At 42.8% G+C, this 24944-nt stretch overlaps 1 protein-coding gene across 3 annotated transcripts in view; it reads right to left on the bottom strand.

The window, feature by feature from the left end:
* The window catches only part of plxna1b (plexin A1b), a 125394-nt gene extending 100661 nt beyond the window's left edge, over nt 1-24733 (bottom strand). For 2 of the 3 annotated variants that reach the window (XM_088389190.1, XM_088389192.1), the window contains exons 1-4: nt 24547-24733; nt 24354-24399; nt 17200-17293; nt 16424-16679 (exon numbers count right to left, since the gene is read on the bottom strand). The gene's annotated coding sequence lies outside the window, so the exon portion shown is untranslated. Of the gene's footprint in view, nt 1-11821; nt 11921-16423; nt 16680-17199; nt 17294-24353; nt 24400-24546 lie in introns of all 3 variants that reach the window. The other variant, XM_088389191.1, reaches the window with a different exon arrangement.
* Between the last annotated feature and the right edge of the window lie 211 nt (nt 24734-24944).

Genomic DNA, 24944 nt, shown 5'->3' with positions numbered 1-24944 from the left:
CCTGGAGCTAAAGAAAAGCACATTCTTTGGTAATACTGCTTTTTTTGACCTTTTTTTGCTTTTTTTTGATTTTCAGGGTAAACTTTTTGAAACAACGTCAATGAGCTAGCAGGTATAAATGGGTCCTTTCAAAGAGAAAGGCATTAAGAAAATCCTTCCATGCTGATATTTTAATGATGCTATAAATATCGTCTCTCCTTGTCAGATTGAGTGCGAGACTTGAGCCAAAAATCATCTGTAGCGGTTGCATGGTCAACTTGCTCTTGGACCACACTGAAGTTTAAACTCAAAGCTTTTTTTACGGAGTAGCTTGCCATTAGCTGACCTACACATTCCACAAAAGGATTATGTCCATGTCTTGCTCTGGCTCATAGCTTCTCATTTGCAGTCGCAAGTGATATGTCTGTTTTCATTAAGCATATTCAAAGAGACAGAAACCATACCACGTTACAACTAATTTCCTCTAGCTGAACAACGGAATCCTTCATTGCTTTTATTTTTGTATTCATAAAAACGCTGCCTCATTGTAATGAAAAACCAGTAACGCAACTATAATCTGTATAGTTTATACAGAAAGCCTGGAAATCTTTGTTTTGTGTAAAAGCGGCACAAGCTATATCTCCCGACTGATGTGCACAGTTTAAAATCCATCGATAGAGTATTTCCGTTTGTTATTGCTTATCGTTTTCAGGGTCATGGGGAAGCTGGGGCCTCTCACAGATGACTGTGCGAAAGGCAGACCACACTCAGCATTGATCGGGGCATATATGGACTGACAACTGTTCACACTTGCATCCACGCTGACGGTCACTGAGTGGAAGTCCATTTCATTGGAATGAAAAGTCAACTGTGAGTGAAAGTACACTTGACCCAGTTCAAAACTACCACATTTTCCGGACTATAAGGCGCACCTAAAAACCTAAAAATTTCTCAAAAGCCGACAGTGCACCTTATAGTCTGGTGCGCCTTATATATGGACCAAATTCCTAAATTTAAACTGGCCCGAAGCATTGTGTCATAAAATCAATCATAAGTGGCCCGCTGAAGACTATGAATCATGAATCAAAAAGACTATGGATCATTATTTTGTGATTATAAGGTAATTTGTTGCGTCTGAAGTTGAAATAAAAAAGATAAAATGGAGAATGATTTGATTTGGATTAAAAATCTGACATGATGCATTAATGGTGCGCCTTATAGTCCGGTGCGCCTTATATAAGGACAAAGTTTTAAAAAGGGCCATTCATTGAAGGTGCGCCTTTTCGTCCGGTGCGCCTTATAGTCCGTAAAATACGGTATGTTAGCGCATTTATCAACGAGATCGAGATTTACTCATACAATTGCATGTTTTATGACAACTGAGGGTTAAAAAAAAAAGTAAAATAGCAAGGAGACAAGAGGGAAAAGGGATGCAAATTAAAGGCAAAATAATGAAAAATGAAAGCGGGGGAAAGATGAGAAGAGTCAAACGATACCTTTTCAGATAGCCAGCCAGGCAGAACGGGACGGAATGAAGAGAGATAAGAGCAGAACAGTCTGTGCATGTTTAGCTTTTCCCTCTACAGCAAATAGGAAATTGAGTGCCTGTCACATAGCTCGACCACTTGAGACTACTTGGAGAAGTACGCATTTGTCCATAATGTGGACACTTCTTAGCTTGTCAGTCAAAAAAGTCTCGATTATAAAGTAATTGGAGTAATTTTCTAAATGGATGGCGCAAATTACAACACTGTCAAGACACTAAGCACGTTTGTGTGAAGAGGAGCGATGGCAACCTTTTGAGATGCGCCTGCCTGTTCTTGGAGCAAATCCCAAAAGGAAGGGAGCAGGACTACTGGTCAGTCCAGAAAGACGAGTAACATCATTGCCATTGTGAGTCTCGTTCAGGGTGGGGGAAGCCGGATTTGAACACAAACGGACTCTGTAGGTCAATTTTGATTTATTTATTTAACTTGTGGGGAAAAACAAGCCAATCTTAGTCAAACAAAACTGTGTCCATAGATCTTGTCGCTATCTTTGTGCCAGTGGAACCTCAGAGGTCCTACTCTGTGTGGGACCACATTGTGCAGGTGGATTGAGAATGGAGACAAAACCAAAAACCATGTCAGTAGGAGTAATGTGAGCAGAGTTGAAGAGTGATAAGGAGAGATGGCTAGTAGCTGAGGAAGATGAGAGTGAGAGGGGAAAAAAAGAGGAGGAGAGGGAAATGACACTGAGCTGAGACCTACTACGGCTAAAAGCCACTAACGATAGCTTTTGGGTTAACCACAAACTAAAGTTGCACACAGGCAGTTCACTTTCTGATGACAGAACTGGCTCAAAACAAAGAGAAACCACTCTCCCGAGCCCCCAACAGTAATCTAGACTGAGGTGATAAAAAAATAAAAATGAAGTGAAATCTGATCTGCAATCCAAATATTACTGTTGTGAAAATTGTGAAAACATATTAAATTTGGATTTCGGAGATTTCCGCTCAACAGTGATAATACGCCAATGTCATGCATGACTTTAGTAGGACTTTTTTTTTGTAAACTTGGCAAAGAAAAGAATGGGGTATACAAAGAGTGAATTAAACAAACAAAAAGCAAAAATGTCATTGATACAAATGAGCATTGACCTCGTATTTCACAGCCACTGCTTGGTAATGGGATTGAATGCTAAACCGGTCTCCATTGCAGCAGTGCAATCCACTTTCCTCTGCGGGTCATCTGACCCTTCCCTTGATGTTTTGCACAATGGCTTCCGTGGTCTGATCTGCCTTGTTAAAACATCATGTGATTTGTCAAGGGGGGGGGGGGCGGGGGGGGGGGGGGGTAAGCGTGCTCACCCAAAAGGCAACATTCGCATCTTTAAAGCAAACCAACCTGCGTGTGTAAATTGGAATCGTCTTTCATTTTGTATTTTTGAAGAGCAAAGTGTGAATTTAAGGGAAAGAAACTTATTGGCACGCTTGGAAATCAAGCTCCTCTTTAAGCAGATTTATTAGCGAGTGGGGAGGAGGGATAAGGAAATGAGAACCAGACTAAACGAGATCAAGAGATTATGCAGAGCAACCGCAACTGCTAAGTCCATCAAACACACAAACAAAAAAAAACTCTCGAAGCGGTTGTCATGGCTCCTGAAAGGTCTCATCCAGCAATTGTGACTTTGTGTGGCCTAAATGAAGCTTCATTGAAAGCTAATCTGGGTTACCGTGGTGCCATATTGCCGACTGTGTGCACGTGTGCGCATGCACTGCTGTTTCCGTTCGATCACGTCTGTTCTCCAGCTGCATGCGGTTCCAGACCCCGTGGCTGTGGCAGTCTGGCGGTAAAATTACTCAAGTCATGATTAGCAGATCAGTGGCTGTGGTGGTCTGCTGGCACAGTTAGTTAGGTTGCGTTTGGCAGAGCTCTGGCCGTGGTGATCTGTTGGTCGTTATTCCAAAATCTGAGAGGGTGCCCTCTGGGGAAAATCCTATAGCGACAAGCACAAAATCAGCACTCCCCAAAACCTTGTATCATAAAACATGGGGTTGAGGAATAATAAGGGCCATAATATGTCTTCAGAAGTAGTTGAGGAAGAAAAATAGTTCCAGATGCACACATACGCACACACTCAAACCTTAATAAGAAAACACAACCCAGAACCTAAACTGAAAGAAGTTTCTGTGGCTTTTACTCAATTTCATTTCATCAAGGTTACATGAGATAAATCATCTGGATCCCAGAGACACTTTTTGTAATTACACTACACATTTATTTAAAAAAATGTCTGGATCCAGATATAATGTGCAATCACTTGATGAAATTAAATTGAGTGAATTCAATACACAATTTTTTTTTTTCAATGAACGGAACTTGTTACAGACGTCCCATTTTAGACTCGCATTTCAGCGAGTTTAACCCTACAGACAAGTCGGAAAATGTTCTTCGATTTACAATCGAAGGGGGGAAAAAGTGGCCTCCACAAATGAAAGCTGTACCACGCTTTGACTGTCAACATTGACACTTGTACGGAGCGTAAACAAGCCTCCCATCACAAACACACACGGGACTGGGTCTTTACCACAGTGGCGCCGGAGCACGGCCGGCGGGCGGCAGCAGCTACTAATTAAGAGTGCTTGGCTGAGTAGCTATAGTTAGCGCCGGTGCTACAGGGCTGAGGAGAATAGGGCAACATGTCTGACACTATGCCTGTATGGGCACATGTTACTGACAAGCCTGGAGCTACAGACCAGGCCCCCCCAGTTCAAGTCCTGCTGACTCAGCGTCAACACAGCCTTTCTGGCTGCAACACTGCTGTAACAGCAGGCAGCGGGAAGAGCAATTTGCTCTTTCTGTGTCTGTGTGACTTTTTTTCTTCACCCATATTTGACATCCTCACTCTCCGCTTCCTCCCTCTCGCAGCACATAGTCAAGTGATTCAATAAGCTTTATTGGCAACTGACAGACATGGGGATTAGAGTGGGGCTCAAAACAGGACATTCATTTGCTAAATGTTGCACAATAGATTAACACTCCCTCGCCAAATATACTTCAGAGCAATCTCCTTTCTCTCTTTTTCAAATAAGTCTTGGATAGTATATATACCTGGCGGACAACCTTGTTGGGTAACATTGGGAATTAACTGCTCCACTGGCCCAATGCACATAAACACGAGATAAAAATAGAACGGAAGCACGTCCTCATATATCTTCAGACTTAGGGACAATACTCGCCTACTTGAGACAAGTGGTAAAAATGATGAGCTGAGCTGGAAATCACACATTAGACATAAAGTCTACGGATTCACGAAGCACTGCAGTGATAAACAAAGTCGAACATATCCTGGGCTGAACGTCATGCCACTGACTCCATTTTTTTTTGTACCGTGCTGAGGTTTGGGGAAATGTTGTCATTGATAACTCAAAAATTTGCGATGAGAACCATACCAAAGAAATCAATGTAATTCCAAATATGTCCAATCCAAGATATTGTTATGATTGCATGCATATGATGTTCGAAATATTTCGTTTCAAGCGTTAACATTTTTGCATGAAAGTTTCTGTTGTCTAAACCGAAGAAAAAGAGAAGGGTGCGGCATCATTTGTGTTTCAGCCAAAGTCCTTTTCCAGCATCTACTCTTTACTTTATGCAGGCCTAAATTATGTTGTGATTACGAGACAATTTCTTACGCTGACCAAAAGAAACAAACTGAATACTCGTCTGGCTTTATTTTGGGGCGTTTTCGCGTTAGATGTATTTATTCATTTTAGTTTAGTAAAAGAAGCCAAGGTTTGTCCCACCCCACATTGAAATCACAGGTGAGTGTATCAAAATATATCAAACGTGCATTGTGACAGGTTAAGAGGCTTGGCCTGGGTCCCGCGTATTTAGCGTGCCAGCTAATCCCATTGTTGTTGTTGTCGCTGGGACCAAAGTAGCACACTTGATGTTAAACCCTTGCTCTTTACTCTGTCTCTTATCATCAGACACAACTGTCCAGATTTAAGTTCATACTATTGGAATTTATTGCACATTTTAAAAAGAGCAGATTGCTGCCAAGCGGCCAAACGTCACTATGTCAGAATGGTGCAATTTGATTGACAGCCTTTGTGGAGATTTATGCATTAATACAATGCCATCCACTTTGCCGTCATTTCCAGAACTGTCGTCTACGGTGATGCATTGCATACAAAACACAGTCGCTCGTTTTCATTTTCAGTCGAAACAGAGTGTGTCATTTTGTTTGTTTGTTCTTTTCTGTGTTCCCAAATGTTTACCTCGGCATAACAATGGACTAGCCTGGGAGAATCCGAACAATGAAAGTCTGATCCTTCCTTTGTGTGTTTGTTTCTTTTCTGGGCTGCTATAATTTTGACTGCAGTTTAAGAATCGTTTCATTCTTCAACTTCTTCAACATCATTGTGTACAAAATTAGATTCTATGTCTTCTCTGAGTGACTCACAGACTGACTTGCTAGGGAGCATCTACAATTAGTCTGGTCTTCCAGAATCAAGTCACAATAAATTGGTTCCAAACTACACCCTGGACTGGTCACTGATTGTGAGCGGTCACGACAACCGCAAGAAAACTAGATGTGTGAAGCTAAGCTTAACTTAAATTTACAACACCCAGTATTTCCCGGCGTTGTTGCATACAAACACTAACCTGGTCGAACTTTGTTTTGGTTCCATGATTAATGTTTGGCTATTTTCAAGGTAGTATGGTTGTTAGTTGACCATTACAAAACATTTTTAATATTTTTTTTATGTTGTAATCTGAAAAAAAAAAAAAAAACACAACTAAATTTGACCAGATAAATTCGCACATTTTAAAAGAGCTAATATCAGAGAATTAAATGGGCCGGACGATTACCTTAATAGTAATATCAACACCTCATTGTTGCACTGTTATGATATCTTATTCTGATATCTGGGCTTTTAGCCAACTAACTGTTGGGCCAACAGTTCCATCAGAGCAGATGCTAAAAGTGATCCGGCTACCAAAGCTACAAGACTGCACCTTGAATAGACTCAAGCTTAATTCTGATGACTGCAACAGGTCAGATTAGTTAATTTTTATCCTCTGCTTGACTGAAAGAAGATCAAACATTCTAACCATTATAAAAACCACAAAAGCGGCAAAGCGAGCAGCCATTGTGTTTTACGCAATAATTGATTGTGCTCCAGAATGTCAAAGAGCAGCGAGTGATGATGCGTAAAAGCTGAGCAGCTTTTCGTTAGAAGTTCAACTGCCAGACAGAGGGAGCAGATGAGTGCGCCGTGCAACCATCCTCGTGCTGGCCCCGTGCCAGTCGTGCTCCAAAAGAGGAACGCGGAGAACTGGAGGGTGCTTTGAATGTGTTCGTGTGTGAGGAGGGGGGGCATACATTCCCCTGGCAGGATCCCCGGGACACAGCGGAGGGCAGGGTTCAGCCACTGAAGGAGAAGCTGGCAGTCAATTAGCGGCTCGCATTTACACAACAAATAGATCGCCCACGTTTTTCCAACTCTCACACGAGTGCGTGCACACCACTCACGAGTGTATCCACTCAGTACTCATCAGCACACGCCAACGCAAGGTCAGGGAAATTTAGGGGGGGCAGGTGGCACAGTAAGAGAGACAGAGCAAGAGGGCAGCTATCTCCTGGAGTGGTACTCCACTCATCCTAACTCGGCGGCTGTATCCGTCACACAAAGACGGAAGACACGTTCACTACTGCTGCAGAATATTGCAGCTGTTCAAAGTGATGTAATCTCAAACTCTTCTCTACTTTACAGCTCGTGAGTTACTTTCATATTTTGATTAGGCAACTAATAATTAATAAGGATTCATTGTGTGTGACATAAAACACTAAGAGCTGTTAATGTGAATGGGTTACAGGTTATCCATTCCACTCTAGACAAGGTTTATTTATAGAGGTGTCAAAATTAATCGACAACAAAACGATTATCAAATTAATCGTATTGTATTTGAATAATCAAGTAATTGTTTGGAGATATTATTGAACGAAAGATTGTCCAAATCTTCCGAGCTGCGGTGTGTTTAAAGCAGAGGTGAAGTCAATGACAAGCCATGTGATAAATCATGAGATGGATATTGGGGGGAGGTTGAAAGGGACTTAGAACTAAATCATAATCTCTGTCCATGCTAACCTCCCTTGCTCTTGCCAACCATCTGTCATTCTCTACTATTAACATACAGGTAAGAACGGTCTTGTTTAAAGCCAGAATATGTCGATCGTAATTATCCGAGTGCGTTTGTGTGGTTAAGAGAAGAAACCTGATAAAAAAATAAGACGAACGCCGTTGACGTTAAACGTCGGATAAGCAGCCATTCGGTTCGCTACTTTGGGTGTCAATCTGTTGTCGACCCCCTCTGCCCGTCCATCTGTCTGTCTAAATATCAATCCATCGCAAAGCATTATTGGTGAAACAAAAGCGGTGGTAAGTGGATGAGAGGCGACCTGTGCCATACAGCAATCAAAAACCCAAACCGTGTCATTCTCCCTTTCCCTATTCCTCCAGCTGTGCTCTGAATAGGCCCTTAAATCACTCAGCCGGGCCCTTTGATTGGTTGACCTCTCTGCATGATTAAACAGCCATTTTCATCACATCCTCCACAGCAGAGTAACAGCGCGAGGGGGGAAGAGACAGGCCGGCTGATAAGGAGGTGAAGGAGCCAAGGAAATCGGGAACTCACCATTTGGTAAACAAGTTACGTGAAGCACAAGAATTGTGCGGATACAACAATGAGCCCGCAATAAATCATTTCTAACTAAAACCTTATTGGATGAAACTTGTTTTCAGCCACTTGGTATCATATGACTTTTCTTCCTTGTAAAAGCGCTCCAAATGTGTACTGATATTTGGAATTCCGGAACTGTTCATGACTGCGGTTCATACTGGAGAAAAATCAATCAAGCTGCTGCCACCAGCAGAGATCACAATGGGTATTGTGTTCTTGTGGGAATGTGTTGCGTTAACCCATGGATGACTGACCACATTTAGGAAAAAAAAAAAAAAAAGGCACTCCATTGACACATGTGTCATCTAGTGATAAAAATTAAGCCTTTAAATTACATTTCATTATTGAAATCTTGAATTTGAGGTCTGGAACAATATATACCTCCCCTTCTGTGAATTTCTGGTCTGATAGAATGTTAACCCTCCAAATCAAACAAATAAAGCATAAGTTCCAACTTTGACTCCGCTTCTAATTTGTTTGGCATCCCTCTTTTTCTTCTACTTTCCCCACCCCATCTTCCTCACAAGCACGTTTCGTCACATTATTATTGGCTTGTTGCTCCGACTCTCCGAGTGTGCCGATGGTGCCAAGTTCCCTCCCCCACTCTTCTGTTGTCTGTTTTGCGCAGCTGTGCCTGGCCGAGGTGCAGTCTCCGTCGTCGTTTTGTTCACATTTCCCCATTCCCGCCCATCCGCAAATCTAAAAATGCTCCAGGCTTTTATGTTGATTCACCTCCAGGCAAACTGGGAGATGTTCAAATGTCCCTGTACTGCGGCCAAATTTTGACTGATTTCCGAGGGCAGGATGAGGTGTGCCTCTTCGATATAAAAAGCCAGAGCGTGTGTCGTTTAGCATGGCTGTGGTGAGCAACATATTTAGTTTTGGAAGGACAAACTATGGCACAAATCTTGGTGACATGTGACTTCCTAGCAAACGGGTGTGTTCAAAACACAATACCGCTGTCTTGTCATGGCGCCAACAAACATTTAGTCTTGCCTGAGTTTTCAATTGGGCAGCTGTCAAAGGGAAGTCAGCGAGTCACACCGCTGGCACACCATGTCACTTATTTATTTACGGAGCCAAGTGAGGTCACAGTGGGCGTTAGGAGAGGAGCCCGGGACACATTCCTTTGCATGGGATAGTGATGCAAGTGGGGGGGGGGGGGGGGGGGGGGAGTCCTGAGAGAAGGATTCACGGCGAGAAAGGAGGAAACTCCTCCCAGCCGCTACGCATCAGCACGTCACACTAGTCACAAGTTACACAGCCCATTTCATTTGGAATGCAGTGGCCCTCAGAGGGCAATGGCTGGCGCATTCCGCCGCCGTGCTCGCTGGCTGCTTTGTCACATGCTCATTCACCATCACCAAAGGACTCGGTCGCACAGATTTACAAATGCTGGGAAACATTTAAAGATCCTTCGAACTGGTTTTAATGATAATGTTTATTGGCCTGAGGGACACAAATGACTCTTAGTCTGGAAAGCCAGGCCACAGCTGACAATCATAATAGGACATTAATGTGTGCCTCCTAGTAAGGCCCAACCCCCACGATACTATTCAGTGTCTCACCCGTGGCCGCCAATAAAACCTCTGTGGTTGAATTCCACCCTTAAACAAGGGATCAGTATAACCTTTGACCCCCTCTATCTCAACCCTTCTTATAGATCTATGGCATCTTTCTGCCACTGCTCTTTAGCTAAAAATCCATACCCCCACCCAATCCTAGCAGTCCACCATTGTCTGGCCTGGAGTACTTATTCCCAGAAGCCTCCTGCTCTGCGTGCCTCGCCTCACCGGGGGGTCAGGGAAGGATAGAGGACTTAAAAGCCCCCCCGGGACTTGCGCTGTTGTAGAATTGCGACAACCAAAGTCTGCCAAAAGAGACTTGAGCAGTCACCGGCGTTTGAAACAACATGGCGGAGGCGCTGTGTGGTTTTTCTTAACTAGCTTTAGAAGGAAGGAAAGGGAGGGGAATGTGTTTTATGGTCCAAGCGTACATGTTTCCACAGAGGCAGGAGAAAGGAATATTTCTGCTGCATGGCGTTGGATGGGAGGGGAAGGTGCATTGACCTGGTTGAAGAAAAACGGAAAGATTCTAACATTATTTTGGAAGGTCACTTATAGCCACGGAAATCCAGAAGTTGGTTGACATCCAATGCACAATAGAAGACCCAACTTGGCGGGCTACTCATCATTTCTCCCTCCTTAACCCTTTGAGAAGAGCACAAAAGAAGAAGCTGACAAAGAGGCTGTAGAAATAAATGAAGGGGGAGGATGTGTGGCCCATGTTGCACATGTTGCTTTGGTAACATCTGGGCAGTAATGGGCAATTGCATGTGTAATTTTAATGAATTGCAGTTGACTTTAACCACAACAAGACAACAACAACAACTGGTGTGTAATGTCGCTAACAATGAGTCTCCCCTCACATCATCCTTACTCCCGTTGCCTTCACGGGCTCTCCGGAGCATGGGAAACTTCGGAACTTGTGAACTATGCGCAAGGGTTGCCCACGATATGTTCATGAAATAAAGACACCAAAATTTGTGCTCACTTAAGACTACAAAAGGGAGAAAAAATGTGGTTTTCTGTATTACTATTATTAGATGGGAATGAGACCGACGACTTGAGCAGCCGCCTGCCCCAAGAGTTAACAACACTGCGTAAAATTAGTGGTTTTAAATGAATTAACACAGAACAAATTGACTCTCCGTCACAGTTGAGTAATCGATGGAATAACTCATAGGATAATCGATTCTAAAAAGAGTAAACCAACGAGCAACTAAGATAATGCCACAAAAGGCTTCAAGAATAGAGTCTTTTGTAGATAGGCTAATCAATTCTAAATAGAGTAAAACCAACTAGCATCTAAGATAAAGCATCGAAAGGGTTTAAGAATACAGTATTTATATTCTTAAATCCTTTTCTGAAACAAGACAATATTTGATGGCTAGTTTCTGATAAAAATCCTATTAAGAGGTGCAGTTATATAGGTTAGCTTTCCACAGTCAACCGTTTGTTTTAAGGCCCGCCTCTTATAAGTCTTACGTACAATAAAGCGTGCACGAGGTAGCTGAATAATTGAACATTTCCTCTGGTAAACAGCACAGAAACCAGCCGCTTGAGTGTGCAACAAGGAAAGGTGATGATATTTGAAAGAAATGGAGCGGAAAGCCGCAGAGACAGAGAAAAGGCTAGAAAAAATCATAAGTGAGCAATTATGAGTTGCTCCTTGTGATTAACATTAATCACAAGGATAAATAGCTGTCCACCTGATTCCTTTTTCATCTCCTCCACTGTGATAGTTGCCTTACGTTACACACACAAGTCCCGGTGTACTTTCGGATAGCATCCCGTATCGTTTCCTCCTGCGAGCACACCGACGACGTGCTGCTTATCTCAATGCAAATACATGCACACATTGCACAGATTGCGCTGTCTCCTCTTCCTCTCTCGCTCTTTCGCTCTCTCTCCCGCATGCACGCTCGCATGGTGATTCTCATTAACAAGCCAAACATGCCTAAAGAGGCAGACAGACTCTAGTGAGCATAGTAAATAACCGGCAGGCTCCCTCCACTGAACATTCAGAATATCTTAGCATCAGAAACGCACACTTTCCGCGAATGAGCTTGACAGGTGGGTCCAGACATCCATTCAGAAGAAAAGGTATTCTCCAGACCAGCAGATTTTGGTATGTTTGGAAAGGACCACCTGAAAAGGCAGAACATAGCCTGATTACACCTTCTATGTATTATTTTTAACATTAAAAGTAAAAAACTAAACACTGTGCTATCCGTGGGAGCTCAACATGAGAAATAAAACGGTTAACGTAATCAAAACCACACAAATGACCAAGCAGGGCGTTTGTTATTGGAAGGACTTGTGACTTGACGATCGATGGGAAGGTCCCACCCGAGCCGTGGATAAAATGAAATAAGGGAAGACGTTTTGATGTGACTCGCAAGCAGGGGGGGGGACCGAAGCGGCCAGCCTGACTCAGAGTTTGGCGAGATGGACAGAATGCTGACGAGGGCGTTAGCATGCAAGCGAGGGAGCCTCGCGCAGTCAAGCTGCGCCCGCAAGCTGCAGGAGGCGCTGGGATTTGGACTTGAGGCCAGCGGGTCACAAAAGGAAACAGAGTCAATACTGACTCTTTGCACCTTCAGGCACAATTGTCACTTGGACTGTGACTAAATCTCGGTGTTGACATGTCAAAGGATGAGATAGCAAACAGACCCTCTAAGAGCAGGCCTCTGTTTTGAATTAGAATCCACTAAACAAAAACACACTGATGTCTTGAGATATGAGTTTAACTCAATCCGTGACCATAATCGTAATCGGTATCGAAAAGAGCACACCTTAAAAAAATCGAATAAAATGGGAAACCAAAAAATCTTAGCAACCGTCTATCAGACTTAATAGATGTTGCATCCTTATCCTGCTTCACGGTACAAACTTAATTTCCACCAAACAACCATTTTCAACATGGAAATTCTGTTCCCAACAGGCCTACGCAGACTTGAGTGGGGCTGGATGCTATTTTCAATTTGCAGCCAGATTAGCAGGCACCTTTTTGATACTGTCAGCGGAGCAGAGAGAGATGTTTCTGTTCCAAATCATCTCGAGTTGAGGGACCTTTCTACTATCTGCTTCAAACAGCGTCCCCCTTAGCCGAGCAGCTGTCACTTTCAGCAGGCACCGCCGAGGACGGAAGCGAGGAAGGGGTCCTTTGAAGGAATGGTTAAAAGTGGCTGATAAAAATAAACTGGAAGAGGAGAGAAAATTAATTATACATAACAGACAGTTCACTTGGCTGAGCAAGACCGAGTCTGAGACAGGAGGGGGGAAAAAAATAAAGCTGCCCTCCTCTGGTGCCGATATTTGAGCCGTGTCCTTATTATACTGACTGAACAAAGGATCTTTTGGAAAAAAAGGTCACAGGATCAAATAATACTAACTGTTTTCGTTTCCAATTCTCCATACGGGAACTCCAACTGTGCACGCGCTTTCATTCGGGCATTTTGTGAAGAACAAAATAAACCACCGGGTTTAAGCCTTGAAAAATGTGTTGAAGGCTCAGGTAGCTTTTAAATTTGTTTCTGATTGGCACTGACGAGGGTTGATGCTGCGGGCCCACCTGCGTGTTCACATTGAGATATAATTTGGAATGTGCCAGTATTTCGCACTTGAGCGCCGCCCACTGACTCTCAAATCTCAATTCCAGCTCTTCATTTGGTCCAAATGGAGGTCATTCCTATTTGAACAGTCAGTCAAGACAGGCCCGCCAGGTATTGGCGAGTGAGTTTATTTCATATTAGGGGCTTGTCGACTGGAGCGGTGTTAGCACCAAGCGAGCTGTGTGTGTGTGTTTCTGTGTGTGTGTATGACAGGGCCTTTAGCTTTGCTGCTAGTCCCTCTTGGTGTGTTTTAATATTGCTGCTGCATGGATTCTTGCCTCAGGGTACCACACAACAACCCCACAGAGACTCAAGGAAAACACACCAACATGAGGACAAGGGGGGTGGGGGACATCGATGGTACACAAGGTTGGGACAATACTGGGACCTTAAATTTGAGGGATTCAGCAGTTATCAATGAGGCCAGCACGTGAAGTAAGCAACAAGTTTTCAAGAGTGTCCAGTAGTTTTGCTGCAAATCTAAACTGGAGCTGAATAGTGTTGCATTGTTAAAAGCCAAGAAAACATTTAACATTTTGAGTTAAATGTGTGTATGTATTCATTTATTTATTCATCATTTATATAAGTACATTTATTACCGATTATGTATTAACTTAATGATCTGAAGTTACCCACTGTATAATTTACCTGGCAACAATCAAAAAGAGGTCCAACAAAATTGATCCAACGGCTGTGACGTGAGCAGAGATTTTACATTCAACTGAGCTGACCCTGACATTGATTTATACTTGGGTATGAAATCAGCCTTCTCAAGGTTTCTCCGTGTAGCGAGACAAACAAGAGCATAGTTTCGTCTAGAAGTGCACCAGAAAACAGTGAAGGTGACGTGGTGGACTTTTTAGACTATGAGGTGAACTAGTCAAAAAGAGAGGCTGCATGACTGCGTCTCACATGCGAGAGTCGGGAAATCAGCGCGTAACTTGACAGAGTGGGAAGAGCAGAAACCAAAGGAGCGAGGGAGGGAGTGCGCAAAAAGAAGAAAAAAAGGCGTGCGCGCGTCGGCGTGAAAGGAACGAGGCAGACGCTCCTGACAGGACGCACGGAGAGAAAAACACCAGCGTGAGGGGAAGAAGACTTGAAGAAATCCTGAGTGGAAGCGCGAGGTCGGAAGAACAGCACGGGAAAGGCGACTGGATGAGAATGAGAATGCTTCAATTACGCACACTGGAAAAGAATGAGGAGACTTTTACAGGCTCATAACACGCACAAAACCCCGCAAGTGTGATCACTGTACATAATATTAGGCCTACATGAAAACAATTATTCACAGCAGAGCACGGCCCGAAAACATAAATTATTTCTTGTTTCTCGCCGTCATTTCTCACCCAAGCACGGTTCCTCATCCATCAGCAATCTAATTGGACCTTAAATATCCTGTTCACTGAATACTCCAAAGGAATGCATGGAGAGGGGAGGGGACGGGGGCGCGCAACCAAACAAAAGAAGAGCCAGGGGGTGCAAATTGCACATGTCAGTAAGAATTCCAAAGTTTGGACATCACGGATTGAGTTTACACGCCAGCAAAATTCATGACACTGCTGCTCTATTGTGGGAAGATATGTATCATAATTAGGCTAGATGAAGGCAACCCGCTTGTTATTTTCTGGCTGGGGTGCAGGAGTCATGTAAATGTCATGCAAGGTTGCTGATTTGGATTATGATTGTGGATAACGACAGTGCACAATCAATGGAGGCAACCATGAGGGGTGGGGAATTTACCACCGGAAGGAGCACGTGATCCAATTGTTAAAACAAACAAAGATGATGACGACGACGACGAATTGATGATTTCATTGTTGGACATCTTTGGAGATGTGGACATCCACACTTAATAAAGACTGTCATGTTTTGTATTGCCACCTGTTCGATTGAGTGCTCGGTGGCATCGGGCCAATAATCTACTCCTACATGACTGAACATGGGCACGATCGGGCCATGTCCCTTCTAAGTAACTTATAGTGAGGTGCATAAATCACGATTAAGCATTTCAAACGTTAAATTAGCCAAAGCCCCGCAAATTGCATGAAAAGGCACCTTTGCACGCTGCAGTGATTTCTGGCTACAGGTAAACCGCAAAAGAAAATGATACCCAAATTGAATTTTAATTAGGCTCAAAATAATTCAAAAATGTGTCTGCTTGCAAAGTCCAATTATACTTTTATTGTTTGAATAGAAGAGGAATGAGGAGAACCTCCCGGAGCAATGAGTCTGAGCTGCCAAGCATTGCGCACTCGATCCACACACCCACAGACTCCGATCGCAGCCTTCTCAATTATTGTCGAATAACAAATCGTACAAATTGCATTAACGCCCCTTTTTAACGCCGCTCCAATACAATTGTAATCATTTCAAAGCTAATAAGGGGATTGATTTTGGGTGGGGGTAGGTGGGGTTGGGGGGGTTTAAGGGAACACCGGCACGTCCCTTAGGAGAAAACCAGTAATTGACTTCAACCCGTATTCAGGGGAGACTTGTGTTGCAACCGTAAAAATTAAAGTAGTGAGTTTGCAGACAGATTTCGAGTGTCAAACCAAATATGTGGATCTGCAAACACCGGTGGTGGAATTTCGACAGCCAGCAAGACGGCTAGCTGCTCGGTGTCAACAAACGTCACTCCGGGTGCATTCTCGTTGTGCCATCGCAACATTTTGACAGGACACAAAAGTCAATCATATTCTCTACCTCTGACACTGGATCGCAACCCGAAGCTTTCGGAAGAAGTTTGCAAAGCTTCGCTGTCGGTTTTCCCAACTCCTGTCGAATAAGACTCTGCCTGTTGGACCTCATGTATATGTCCACGCCTGGCTCGGTCTGGCGCGCCCAAGCATTTCAAACAGTACCCGATCGTGGAGAAGCACGCTGCGCCTTGCTGGTTTGGAGGATCCGAGCAAGTAACTGCGCCGAGCAGAGCTGCACAAGAGCCGAATAACCTCAATCCTGCAGCCGGTTTCGGTTACCAAAAAAAAAAAAAATGCTCCCCTAACAATCCCCACGCGTGAGTTTTCACGCCACTTACCGGTCAAGTGATCCGCGGCGAAGGAATCCTCGCCATGGTTTAAATTCCAAAACTTGGGGACATTTCCACTCTGGTCACGGGGGTGACTGGGGTTCTCTCTTCGGTGGCTCCCTGCGTGTGACTGGAGAGAGGAGGAATGCAGCTCCGGCTCCACGCGGAGTGGGAGTGGGGAGGGTTGAGGGGAGGCGCAGGCGCTGCGCTCTGCAGTGCTTCACTCAGTCCATAGAGGGCGCTCCTGGTTGACGTCTGTGGTACCCTTTTAACACGTCACATTTGAGCGAGTTTCATTCTGTCATACACGTTTACTTATTCATTTCGGCTATTTTTAAATCTGTTTAATTTCTAGTTGAGCTCCATTTTCCTGAATAATGTTGTCATTTGTACTGTAAATTATTTATTCACTGAGATGTGCTGGTATGAATATTTGCATGAATTTAACTATTAAGCATTCCAGAAGAGAGCGCTTGTCAATACAAAATTGTACATATATAATCTAAAAAGAGAGGGGAAAATGCAAAACTCAAACGTTGAGAAAAGAGTGTCCATAAGTGGTGTAGAAAACCAATGCCGCTTTTAAAGTTACATTTAAGAGGCCACCCTTGTTTAGTTTCCTCATCAGTTCTAATGTATAAGTACAACTAAAGGTCAAATTGAGAAATTTTCCAAATGTTTTCTTGGTACATCTTGTGTCTCACCCTAACAAATCAAAGTCCAAAATGTATTTTAGAACATTGACCAATACTAAAGTGACATGATATCATTCTGGTTGAAATTACCTTTTCGGATACTCCATTTACACTCAATATTCAGATTGCCTCAAGCCTGTCCCAGATAACTCCAGGTAAAAGGAAGGAAGCCAGGACTGTTCACCTGTCAATCACAAAGTGGAGAAGCATGTACTAATTTTACTTGGGAGTACAAAGAAAACAGTGCAGGAAAAGAATCGGTCTATGAAGCCACGTCAAAGCTGTTGTGTATACAGTAATAAAAATACAGCACAGCCAACATACGTGTTTATCTTTGTCATTTCTTGCCATGTGCATTTTCTTCAAATGCTCAATCAATTTTGAAACTAAGAGCTGCTTCTTGGCTAATAATATGAGAAAAAACAAATGAGCTTAATTCATGTTTGCATGATGTTGTTATTAATAATCCCTGACATTAAGAAAATGATCACAATGATTTCTCACAATATTGAGGTAACATAAATACCAATACGCAACACTTTATTTCTACCAATCTCTGCCAGTTTACATTTTTGAATGATCACTTCTATATCATTCCTTGAAAATGCCAACGTCCCATCATTGGTGAGCTACTTTTAGAACCGGCTACCCATGTGGTCCTTGGAGGCCACCTGGCGCCCACGGGCATCATGTTGATGACCCATGACCTACATAATATCGGCTTGGCACACTTGATCGGGTGCCAGAAAAAACAACCCAGCTTGTAGTAATGTACTGAACTTTCTTTTGTCAGAAAAATGTGTCAATAATATTGAGTGGAGGCTCAGTTGAGCTACAGTGAGAGACAATATACTTTTGAGTCTCTCCCAATTAAATAAAGAGGCTCCGGAAGTGCCTGTCATGTTCCATCGGCCGGCGCGTTCACATCGCCTCATCTAAATTGAGTGACACTCTAGTCACAGATAATGAATACAAGTCTTAACGCAGACACCTTTTATATCTTCTTACCAGTATGTAACTTCAAGTCAGTGAAAGTGTCTTTGACAGCAGAATGTCAGTATCAATACGGTCCGATAATACGAACATGGACAAAGTGTTTTTTGAAGCACTTTGCAACGATGTTTCAGTCGTGAGCAAGCTTTAGGGGTAACTGAGTTATTTAAGCAGGCAGCTCAGGTTACTGATTGCACTCGGGAGAGCAGAGAGCACGCTCTGGTTCTGACAACAGCACCTGATCCAGTGTGCTGTGTACGCACCACAGGAGGGGGGGGGGGGGGTATGATCGGTTACGAGAGACAGAAATGCGTGTGTGCATTATGCGACTGCGAGGGCAGCTGAATTTCAGTACTTTGCCAAAACGTTTCCCCTGAGTTTTTTTCCCAACGCTCTGCTTTCAATTGGTTTCAAAGGCCTTGTGCGCTCTTAGAAATGGTTATTTTGGTCTTACTAATATAAAAATATTAGGCTCACTTACCACTTGAAAAGCCCCAAGACAAAACTGTTCATGATCCCGCACTGAAACATTAGCACATTGATTGACTCACGTTGATCGACTTATACTTCAGGCGGACAATAAATTCTCATGGGAATATTTTTTTTATGAATACAACACATTCTCAAATAAGAAACCTGTGTGCAAAAGCTGCTTCATTCTTTGAGTGTGTTTGGTATACGTAAGGCAGCGCAACTTTTCAAGATGGCCAAATATAAACCACACAGCACCTTAAAGAGGCTTAAATAAAGCACCTTCATCTTTGCATACTTAACTCCATCCAAACTTGTTTTGCATATACAGTAGTGCTCACTACTTTTTTAATGAGCCAGATTAGTCTTTGCTGTCATGAGTCGACTAGACAGTGCACAGGCTGAGCAGCTTGGGCTGAAAGCACAGAGAATATTAAATCAAGTCACACATGCCAGTTTGCTGCTCGGCTACTGTTTTGCTCTCTATTTTTTATTCATGCACAATTAATGGGCTTGTGTTTGGCAAGAAGAACAAATATTTCTGGACAACACATCAACTGACTAATCTATTCGTCCTTGAATGCACACAGATTCTTGAAGCTGGATGAAAGATGGACATAATTATTTCACACGGTATGCATGAATAGTATATTCAGGTGTATACAGTATAGATCTTTCACACAGTAGGCTTGCATATTAATTTTGCATCCAAAACACCAATTAAGGTGGAAACTCAGTTTGGAGCGGTGATGTGTAAAAAGGGGGGGCACCAATGGGATAAAGGCCTCAGGAATCCACCTAAGGGGGGAATCCACAGCACCCTCCTCGTTGTCGAAAAAATGTCTCTTGCCAGACAAAATACTAGCCGTATGTCAACTAGAAAAATGTCCGCCCCCTCCAACATGTATGAAGGGGCATCAAACCATGGCGAGGGACCTCTGTCTCAGACAAAAGAGCGAAAAGCCCATGAAACAGCCAATGGCAAAATCTCCTTTCCAGCAGATTTGCTAGTCTTGTAACCTTGGTTGGCCTCATGCAGACTAACCAGTTAACGAGCCATTAATTGGCTACCATCGGGATGCTAGCATGGTGACCGGATCTCATCTAGCTAACCCTGTCTGATCTCTCCAATCCCATTTCAGCCACCACAGCATGTGTGCAAGTGGGACGCTTCTTCCACTCTGATATCCAGAACGCTTGATAAACCGGTTTCCTCCCCACTTCTAGTTGGCCAACATGCTAAATAATAAGGAAACATTTTGCATTGAATAATGTCATCTCTCATTAGAACACTCGTCTGTTCCGTTTTGCGTAACACATAGCGGTAAACACAAATTTAATTTTTCTACTTGTTTTCAATTGAGCACCAGAGCAACAACATTCCCTAATATATTTAATCTCATTATCAAAGAACAAGCTGTCCATTGATGGCTATAAATGATTTTAAAAAATCAAAGGAGAGATCATGAACAAAAATGGCATTGAGCATTGTGTGTGTGTGTGTGTGTGTGTGTGTGTGTGTGTGTGTGTGTGTGTGTGTGTGTGTGTGTGTGTGTGTGTGTGTGTGTGTGTGTGTGTGTGTGTGTGTGTGTGCCCAGTTGCCTTTCGACTGCTCACAGTCGTGGGGTCAGACTATTTCAATGTTAGCATAGAAGCTTAAACGACTGCTATTCAAAAAGTGGCGAAAATACATTTGATTTGTGTCATATGATAAATTGCTCTTTAATTTCATCACCTTACTTGTGCTTTTGCATACACCCACACAGTGTGATGCAAATAAATTGCTCTTTATCATATTATCACATAACATCTTGTCAAAGTTGAGTAAATCTAGTCACTAATCATATTTTGCCTTTGGATTAGCGTATGCAATAACACTAATCCAGTGATTAATTAATGGTAATAATAAATTAACACTAAAACAAGGCAAATCATATCGTAAGATTATAATGCTGGAAATTTGAGTAGGTTCCAAAATTTTCTATGGTGGTGAATTAACGGGTGAGCCTGGAGGGTGCTTCCTCCAATTAGATGGTAGAAGCACTGGACAAGATGGATGAACATTACAATTTAAGACATTTGGCTGTTATGTTGGCTTTGATGGACATCATTAAGAATTAATGAGACTAATATGCTAGGGGGGTAGTGGAAATTCAAAAACAGCTTCGATCATTTTGATGAAACATGACTGCGGTGTGTAAACTAGAAGATTTCTAAATTGCAGTTGATATTCTGTGTGTGCTCAAGAATTGCTATGAAGAAGGCTTTGATATGACAAAAATGCAATATAATACGCCACACTTGAAATATAGGAGCGACTTGGTGATTGCGGAGGCCATTATTGACTTCATTATGCTAAGCTAGTTAGCAGCTAAGCCAGCCTCCGTCTGTTAAAACCCTCTTGAAATTCAGTGAAGGGGAAATATTTGAAGTACCCCATCATGATTCCAATCTCGGCACATAATCAGCTACAAACAACCTTTTTGTAATCTCACGGTAGCTATCAAACACTTTGTGTAGCCTTTGTTTGCCAGCCTCTGATGCTTGTGCCATGGGGCGTGCAAGGTTTCCAGGCCAGCACACACTCTCAGTCTTTGAGGAAACACAACGCACTTCATTATGATGAAATTAGGGGAATTTATGTTGTGGCTTTTCCTGTCTGGATTGTTTCTCACGCCACAGCCATGGGATTTAGACAACAATGAAAACACAGAAATAAAATAAAAAAAGAGGGGGGGGCCGACTTACAAGTGAATATTTTTTCCTAAAGGAAGGAAATATGGATTTCATTGGCTTCAGGCACAAACTGTTGCCATTAAGTGATATTTTTAAGCAACCTTGATGTAGACAACAATGCTTGCTCCCTTTAAAATGATTCGCAGGTTCACTTCCACTTTAATATCGTTCCAATTTTATTTTATTTGATTGCAGACTGAAGATGACTGCCTTTCAGACACTGAAAGTTGTGGAAGGAGACATTTAAGAAGCTTGCTTAGAGCGCAGTACCTGTGTGTGTGTATGGGGGTGGGGGGGCTTGTCAGAACATACTTTTAATGACTGCCTTACTGCTCACTTTAAACCCACAAACTTATGCCAAGCTGTTGGTCATGCCAGCTTTTGTGACAGTGCAAATTTTAGTCATCACTTGTCAGGTATGCACAAGTAGAAAGTTGAACTGCAAGTTTGGGATTTGGCAGGTTTAGTATTAACAGAGCTGAAATCATTATCTCACATCTGCTTAAGAGAAATTGTGCTGGCTTTTTGCTTGCTGTAGAACAACAAATCAAAACCAACAACAGCCCATGGAGGTATGGATGAAAATTTCAATCACGTGATTCATGTTGATTTCAAATCTACTCTGGTGTAAAACTCTTTTTCTGACTGAATGCTCTTAAATCGACATTCACGTCACAGTGATTTTTTTCAAACTATTTGTTGCCTCCTTCCTGTTGTTATGCACACCACCGTCCACCTTGGTAGAGTGCTTTTCATGGATATTTTCAGTGTTCTCAAATACTACTCTGAACATAAGTGTTTGCTTTTTTTCCTTCAGTTGTGCATACAATCCAAGTGAATGCATATATTCTATGTCAACCTTAAGTTCTTGACATTTACTGAGAATTGCACGACAGCCACCTACAGCTGAGCGTTGGGGAGAATATGTATTTTTCCTCTTCACTTGGACCGTTCTCCACATGGGAAGCCATTAGAGGGAGAAAAGTTGACAAGTGGGAGTAACAGAGGATGGCAGGCCTCAGTCCAGTGCCTCTGATTCCATCCCTGACAGAGCAGCGACTGGCCCTCACTCGCAGCTGTCCTGAAATCAGTCAGCCGAGCACAACTCAGACCTGAGAAAGTGGAACGCTATATTCTCGGCTGCTAAGATGCAATCGTCTTCGTGGAGTGGATGGACTGACGGGGACTTATATAAATGCTAAACATCGCTAGCTGTCACCGGAACAGCGGCATAGCTTCCTGCTCGGATCGATCGCGCGGCGTCTGATTCATGAAGCTGATGGCGAAAGAGGTTGACGGATTGTTGCAATCTTATCGATTTGATGCATGCAACAAAAGATTGGGATATCAAGCTGCAGTGTTCATATAGTAAAGCGCCTTTGCACATGACCCCATCCAAGTCGGAGCGTCCAAAACTGAACACAACTCATCTAGCCTACATCAACAATTACCCGGTGTGGAATGCTATTAAATTCCAGGTATGAATAAATAAATAAAAAGGCATCGCTTTGTCTTTGATCGTCGTCGGCACGTCGGAAAAGCCTCCACTAACTGCGTCATGAAATCTAAATTATTGCAAAATTGCTTCTCGATTCATTTCTCCAAAGTGGATGCAATTACACTGAGTGTGACAGGTTGCGCATGGTGTAATCCCAAATGTTATTAAGCGCCGCATACTGGTAATCAAGACAAAGGGAGCACAAAAGCTCACGTTACCATTTAATATTTCCAATACACACCAACACACGGCAAAAATGAATTCAACCAAAATGACCAAACTCCAAGCTAACGTCCACATGACAAGTCAAGTCAAGTTTATTTGTATAGCCCTAAATCACAAACAGTCTCAAAGGGCTTCACATAGCCAAAAAATTGACAATTATTCTCAAAGCATCCCCTGATCATAAGCTCCCAAAAGGGCAAGGAAAAACTCAAAAAACCCCTGCCAGGGGAAAATGAGAAACCTTGAGAAGGGACCACAGATGGAAGGATCCCCCTTTCAGGATCACCAGGTTACACAGGCGGGACATCAAGACAGAAAAATAAAAGCGGACAAACACGCGGCATCTGACTCTCATCAAGCAGTTCAAATACTTATCTAATGACCTGGTAGATGTCGGTAACATATCCTCAGTTGACACTGCTAATTGGCGGACATGTCAGAGGATGGTTAGCAGCTCAGGAAATCACACATGCTCATTGATTTCCCCCTCCCCTTCCCATCGGACACTATACAGCTTAATCCACTCTACGGCGCCATTGTTGTAAATCCTCAATGGGTTCTGAGGAGGACGAGGAGAAGGAGGAGGAAATAGAGAGGCAAAGACAGCAGAGAGTACAAGCGATTAAAAGACACTTGGGATGTGAAAGGTGAACGGGGGAATAGCGGCGTTGATGCAAATTGAGAGTTTATAGCTGTGGCGGGATGTTTATGGGATGGCACAAGGTTGTCATGTGGCAGAAGGGCTTCGTCGCCAATGACCATGACCGACAACACATATCGAATCCTAAGGTAGATGCACGAGAAAATTAGAGATAGTGTAACAACCACATGACAAATTATAATGAGTTAGTTAAGATTCTGATGGATTCATTTTAACTTGCATAAAAAAATGACTGCAAGCTTGTAAACAAGAGCTGACTAATATCAGATTATCTTTTTAAAAATCTAAATTGATTGGAGCCACGCAAACAACAGAGCAGCAGTGTTTTACTTCTCAGAAGAACTGCTAGCACATTCTGAGAGAGACTCACACAAGCATTTTTTTTCCCACAACACGTATCGCCAAACTGCACATTGCCTGCATCTCATTGGTTATTTGAAATAATAAATAATTTAAAAAAAGATAGAGCAAGAATGATTTCCTACGCCCAACCTAGATGCTTTTTCTTTAAGGTCATTTGGGCAACTAGAGGACAAGGTGGTATTTCAATTCAACACCAGCCACTCAGACAAATTCTCTGCAGTCTCCTTAGGATGCTAGTACAGTTGCCATGGAAACAAACTTTTGTCCAATTCTTGTACCAAAAAAAAAGGGTCTTACTTGTCGGTCTTCACACTCCAGTCTTCTAAGCACATCACAGCAGAGCCTGCAATTGGAAAAAAAAAAGCTCCAGTTAATAAATAATTTTGCAACATTGCTGTACCAAGCACTATTACATTGAATGTATATATATATTTTTATCCATAATATATATTGTGGTGATTGGAAGGGTTTAATGGTCAAAGATGCGCACTGCCTAGAAACAGCATGTCGGTGTGTGTTTGCACCAGCGTGCGGTTGAGCTGCTTCGACACGTTCCTCAGCTGCCCGTCCATGTGAGCTACGTCCAGTCAGAGTGCATTCCGTCAGAGACCTGCACGCAGATATCTTCAAACAGCTGAGCTCGCATTTCCCACCTTTGAAAAAAAAAAAAAAAAAAAAAGATCAATAATAAACCAACATGCATTGGTGTTTTGATTCATTTTTACTATGAAAGCGGAATTAGTCCGGAGCGAGCGCAAATTATTTGCCTCTGTGTGTGTCCATTGAGATAACACGTCATGCTGCTATCATAAATTTATTGTCTTTTGAAGAGGCAGAAATGGGGGAGGAGAAATAAACTCTCTCATTTAAAAGCCATTCGCTCGCATA

This window comes from Syngnathus floridae, chromosome 11, assembly GCF_059516105.1.
Source record: "Syngnathus floridae isolate MCC-2025c chromosome 11, RoL_Sflo_1.0, whole genome shotgun sequence".
Classification (NCBI taxonomy): Eukaryota; Metazoa; Chordata; class Actinopteri; order Syngnathiformes; family Syngnathidae; genus Syngnathus; species Syngnathus floridae.
This window is presented reverse-complemented; position numbering and strand designations above follow the sequence as displayed.